The following is a 6,109-nucleotide window of genomic DNA, read 5'->3' as shown; positions in this document are numbered from 1 at the left end:
GGGACCTTTGACCTTGCACTGAGATGCAGCCACCTCTGGGGTAGGGCGTGACAGCTGTTTATACAGGGACCTTTGATCTAGCACTGAGATGCAGCCACCTCTGGGGTAGGGCGTGGCAGCTGTTTACACAGGGATCCCTCACCCAGCACTGAGATGCGCCCACTTCTGCGGCGGGAGGGCAGCAGCAGCTGTTTATAAAGGGCTCACGTGCTGAAATGCAGCCACCCCTTGACTGGAGCACGGCAGCTTTTTATAACAAGGCTCCTTGGCCCGGCGCGGAAATGTAAACCCCTCTAGGGTGGGGCTTGGCAGTTGTTTATACAAATATCCCTCACCCACAGCGGAGCTGCAGCTGTCTCTGGGGTGTGGCACAGCTGCTGTTTAACAGCCGGACTCCCATTGTGCATCACAGTTTAAGGCATGAAAAGGATGATGCTGAAATGGAATCCAAGGGAAAGTGTAGGAATTTAAGGAGGGCTAAATCCACACTGACTCCAAGGGTCCCTTTCTGAATCACTCCCCACCCAGCTCCCTGCAGCACAGCGCCCCCTAGTGCCGCACTGGGGCAATGGGGTCAGGCCTGACTGCCAGGGGAGAGCGCCCCCTACTGAGCCCCCCACTCCCTGCAGCACAGCGCCCCCTAGTGCCACACTGGGGCAATGGGGTCAGGCCTGACTGCCCGGGGAGAGCGCCCCCTACTGAGCCCCCCACTCCCTGCAGCACAGCACCCCCTAGGGCAAGCACTGTCTGCTAGGCACCCCTTAGCGATCCCCTGCCCCACTGCCAGCACCCCCTCAGACAGGTGAGCGCCCCCTATTGAACCATCCACACCTCTGGCCCCAGAGCTTCCTTTAGCAGCTCATAGCCAGCATCTCCCCCAGCCGGGTGCAGCCAACAGGCCCCCGGGCTGCTGGGAAATAAGGTGCGACTCCGCGCAGAGAACTCGGGGGCACGTTAACCCTTGAGTTGCCTGGCAGAAGTACAGCACCCGGATCGTAGTAACCCCACCCGTCGGCACTCAAGGCCCCCAGCAGTTGGGCTCGGCGCCTTAAAAACCCTTCCCCTCCTCTGGGTGAGGTCAGGACTATAACACCACACACACATTAACATCAAGGGGGCATCAATGCTGAGGCATCAGGGCACGCTCGTTGCTGGCAGGGTCAGGAAGGTTAGCACTACACACTTGCTGTGAGGCTACCGTGAGGGTCGGCCCAGTTTCTTACGGACCAAAGGGCTGGCTGGGACGTGCAGAAGGCTGGGCCCAGAGCCCTGGTGCTCCGATCTGCTGGGACCCAGCCTGGCTGGAACAACGGGCTGGTCATTCGATGGTCTGCGGGCTGAGTTACGCAGGGCAGATTCGATGAGTCCTCTGGCCACGGACTCTATGCAGCTGCTACCATAACAACCCGCTGCTTTTATCCAGCGCTTTTCACCTGCAGAGCTCCACGGGCTTTGCCGAGGAGGGAGGCATTGTTATCCCGGTTTCACAGATGGGGAAACTGAGGCACGGGGCAGGGCAGTGACTTGCTCGAGGTCCCCCCGGCAGAGCCAGGAATAGAACCCACCCCTCCTGTGGGCCGGGGCAGTGCTCCACCCACTAGGTAACGCTGCTTCAGGATAAAGTCCGAGGCATCAGGCGTGGCGCACGACTGGAGACAAGACGCCAAACTCCCTGGGCACACGCTCAGCGGAGCCGTCGATAGCTGGGAGCTGTGGCGCCTCAGTTTCCCTTTCCCCGCTTCTGTCTCTCTCCTCACACCATCCTCTGCTCCCCAGCAGCCGGGGCAGAGCTAGTGGCATTTGGCCCGGCCCAGGGTCACCCCCAAAGTCACTTGGAGAGGAGTTGAGAGCGACCGTACCAGCAACCTGCCGCCAGAGGGCGCTGCCGGACTGTAGGAGTCAACTGGATTTAGGGGAGGCCTGACCCCCAGCAGGCCCTGGCTTGAACCAGACAGCCCCTATCTGGGGCCTGGGCCCCACAGTCACTGGCCCCCCTGGGGCCACAGAGGGGAAAGGCCCCCTATCCCTTCCTCGCATAGCTAGTCCACCTGCCTGGGGCTGGCTCAGAGCCAGCACCCCCCAGGGGGGAAGCCCCAACTCCCATTCTCTGCCCCCTTGAGCCAGCCACTCGCCTGCTGTGGGGCCAGATCACAGCCAGCACCCCCTAGAGGGGAAAGGCCCCCAAGTTTCACCCTCCCACCCCCAGCCAGTCCCCCGGCCCTGAGGCTGGAGCAGAACCAGTGCCCCCTAGAGGGGAGAGGCCCCATGTCCCACTTCCACCCCCCCTGAGCCAGCCCCCCCTTTCTCTCCCCCCACTCCTGTTTGTGTGAGTTGTTGATGCCAATGCCCCAGAGGGGAGCGGGGGGGGGGGGGGCAAGGCAAGACTACACACAAGGACATCAGCAGGATGCAGGCTGGAGAGGCAGAACCCCTTCCGCACAGCTGCTCCCCCCTCCCGCATCGCCCTGGCCAACTGTGTCAGGACAGGCAAGCCGGATGAGTCTCCATGGGCAGGGTGGGGGGGGGCGTTCCCCCCCAGCTCCAAGGGGGTGCAGAGAGCCAGGCAGACGGGGCATCCAGCTCTGTAGGAGTGTGTGTGTGTTTGGGGGACAGGGGGGTCAAAAGGAGCAAGCATCTTGCAGCCCAAGATACCGATAGGGCCCTGGGAACCTCCTGCTCCAGCCCCCCCCCCCCCCACCAGTGCCCCCCTTTAAACCAGCAGTGGGATCCAGCCACCTCCCTTTAAACCATCTCTAAGACCCTCCCCTCCCATGCACCCAACACCCCTTTGCACCTGCCTTTTAATAGCAGGAGCAACTGATTGCCTTTGCTGGGGGGTCTTAAAGGGACAGGAGCTCATTTTCTCACCAAGGTTGGGTGAGTGATGAGGGCCTGGATGAAGCTGGTTATCTGCCCCTTCATGCAGAGCAAGGCCAAGCTAAGGGGGTCCCCAGTAGCTGCCCCCCCCCCATGGCGGAAGTGGGTGAGGGAGCGCAGCCTTCCTGGAAAGGACATTTGAGGCTCGCTCGCAGAGGAGCCTGGGAAGTGGCTGGTTTGTTAATGGGAGCTGGGCCTTGTTGCCAAAGGGGTCCCCTGACTGGTCTCAGCCCAGCCCCCGATGCTCCTGGCACACAGCCAGCCATCACCGCTGGCCCTGACTGGCAGTGGCCACCCCATCGCTGGCAGAGAACTGAATGGGCCACGGAGACCCGTCCCCCCCCTCGCACGCTGCTTCCTAGAGCCTCGATGGGGCTGTGGTATTGGGGGGCTCTGTATTTAAGGGTGCCCCCCTCTAACCGCTAGATCCCACTCTCTCCCCCCAGAGTTAGGGGTAGAACCCAGGAGTCCTGACTCCCAGCTGTAGCCACTAGACCCCATTTCCCCCTGAGCCAGGGATAGAAGCCAGGAGTCCTGACTTCCAGCCCCCTCCCCGCTCTAACCACTAGACTCCCCGCCCCTCCCAGAGCTGGGGAGAGGACCCAGGAATCCTGGGCGGGCAGGACTTCAGCACTGTTTCATGCCCGTCTGTGTGTCCCCATGCAGGAGGGATGCCCAGCGTCTGGGTAGGTTGCTGCGCAGGGCGAGGGGGAACCGAGCCCCGAACCGAGCAGAGCTCTCTTCTTGCCAGGCCCTTAAGCCCTGAGTGATTGCTGACCAGCAGGGGGCGGGGAGGAGTCACTTGGGAAGTGGATGGATTTGGGGGGCGTGCCCGCTCTGGGGATACTGGTTGGAGCCCAGTCCATGGGCAGGGCAAATCGGTCACTTTCCCCGGCATGACATTGACGTGTCTTGAAAGGGGGACGCCAGTGGAGGATCATTAAAAAAACAACAACCTCCCTCCCCCCTGCTGCTCCCAGCCCCCGGCTCTGGCTCTGCTGGGGAGGGCCCAGCGGCCAAGTGCCCCGCGGTGATGGTCCGGGAATCCGCAGCCCCGACCCCAAGTGTCAGGTCTGGGTTGGGGGGCTGAAAACAACCCCACCCTCTTGGGGGGTCTGACCACCTCCGGGTGAGGGTAGCCCGGTGGAGGCTGCTGCATGCACACCAAGCAGCGTGGCAGCGATGGCTGGCCCGAGCTGGGCACACCGCTGTGGGCCTCACAAACCCCATGGGCAGGAGGTGTCCAGAGATGGATTGCGGGCATGGGGACACCCCACCAGGCCGAGCCCTGAGAACAAGGTGGCAGGGCCAGGGTTGGTGCAAGGGCGGAGTGGGGGGAATGTTGTCACCACCGGGACATGGACAGCGTGGCCTAGCAGGTAGGAACAGGCAACAGGCCAGAAGCCAGAAACCAGGAGTCTAGCCAGAGATCAGAGCCGGAGCTGTTGTAGCAAGAGGCCGGATTGCGCCGTCAGCTTCCTGAAACGCCTATCTGCGGCCACGGGGGGTGCTGGCAGTCGGGTCTTGGCCCGCCCGGGCCGCCCAGTGTCCCCAGGTTTATAGGGGCTGGCTCCCAGTTCTGTCCTGGCGGGTGGGGTGGACGTTCTCCAGAGCTTCCGCCTCGGGTCTGAAAGCGACGAGTTGCTCTTGCGCTTGGGTCAGGCTTTCGAAGGCGGCCCAAGCAGGCCCTTAATCCACAGGCGGTGCCGAAGCAGCGGCCTTCGGCGAGGCCGGAAGCTCTTTGGGGCCGGGGGACATCGACGGCTGAGAAGTGCCGTGCTAAGAGCACATGGCTTCCGCTCACCGGCACGGCGCGTCCAAGCAGTCCTCTGCCGGTCACCCCAGCTGCACCTAACACAGCGGATTCCTGGCAGCGACTGCTGGCTCCAGGGGGCAGAGTTAAGGTCGGGGAGGGGGCGTTTACCGTGGCTCTGAGAGTTGCAGAATGCGCGGCAGTGGACGGGCCCGAGCAATCGCCAGGCCCCCTTAACTCTACGTTAACGACAGATTTTGCTGCCAGCTCAGCGCCCACCCCCAGCTGTGTCTGGGAGGCAGAGCCTCCCCGGCGAGGGTGGCGCTAGGCAGCTAGGGGGTGCCCCATCTCTTCTCCCGCCCCCATGGTTGTTTTGGCTCCATCCTACATCCTGTTTTGCTGGGCAGGCTGAAGGCCAGGAAGTTGACACGTCTCGCTGCACGAGCCGTTTGTTTCGGTCACTCGCACCTGGATCGGTGCCCTGGGAGGAAACCCATCCCCCGCCCGTAACCCCCCCACACACGGCAGCAGCCGGGGGAGCAGAACTCAGCGTCTTTCTCCTCCCCAACCTGCCCCTGCCTGATCTCAAGTAGTGCAGTGCGGGGTCTATGACACACAGTGGAACAGTTCTGAGGCCATGCAGCAGAGAGGAGTATTGAACACACACACACACACACACACACACACACTCTCTCTCCCTCCAGACCTGGGAATAGAACCCAGGAGTCCTGACACCCCATTGCTCTAACCACTAGCCCCCACTCCCCTCCCAGAGCTGGGATCGAACCCAGGAGTCCTGCATGCCAGAACCCTGCTGCTCTAACCTCAAGACTCCCAGCCCAGGACTAGAACCCAGGCGTCCTAAGCAGTAGAGCACAGCCATCCCCCAGCGAGGCCAGTTCCCATCCCTGCCCCCCCCCCGTTGCCCTACGCTGGAATGATCCTAGCTCCGCTGTGGGGTAGCATCTTAGCCATGTGTTGACAGCTGCTGGTTGTAAAGCGCTGCCAGGGGGCCAGAATCAGTTGTAGCTTCCCCATGGTTTCCTCATTAACACTGGGGTGTGTGGGGTCAGGGAGGTGAGGAGAGCTGGCTCCACGGGGAGCTGGGGCGCGGGGAACCTAAACAAGAGGGTCAAGGGGGTCAGGGGAAATTAAGCTGTGTGGCAGTTCAAGGAAGGGACCAGGAAAGTCTGGGCATCACCAGTACCAGCCCCAAAGCTGGGCAGAGTACATCTGCCTGACAGTCACACCTCCTGCTCTAACCACTAGCCCCCACTCCCTTCCCAGAGCTGGGGTAGCACCCAGGAGTCCTGACTCCCAGGCCTTCCCCTGCTCTAACCACTAGACCCCACTCCCCTCCCCGAGTTGAGAACAGAACCCAGGAATCCTGGTGCCCAGTCCCCACGGCTCTAACCACTAGACCCCACTCCCCTCCCCGAGCTGGGAACAGAACCCAGGAATCCTGGTGCCCAGTCCCCA

The sequence above is a fragment of the Terrapene carolina genome, unplaced genomic scaffold (genome assembly GCF_002925995.2).
Source record: "Terrapene carolina triunguis isolate 2854851 unplaced genomic scaffold, T_m_triunguis-2.0 Scaffold517, whole genome shotgun sequence".
Lineage (NCBI taxonomy): Eukaryota > Metazoa > Chordata > Testudines > Emydidae > Terrapene > Terrapene triunguis.
The sequence above is the reverse complement of the archived record's forward strand: the minus strand, read 5'-3'. Positions refer to the sequence as shown.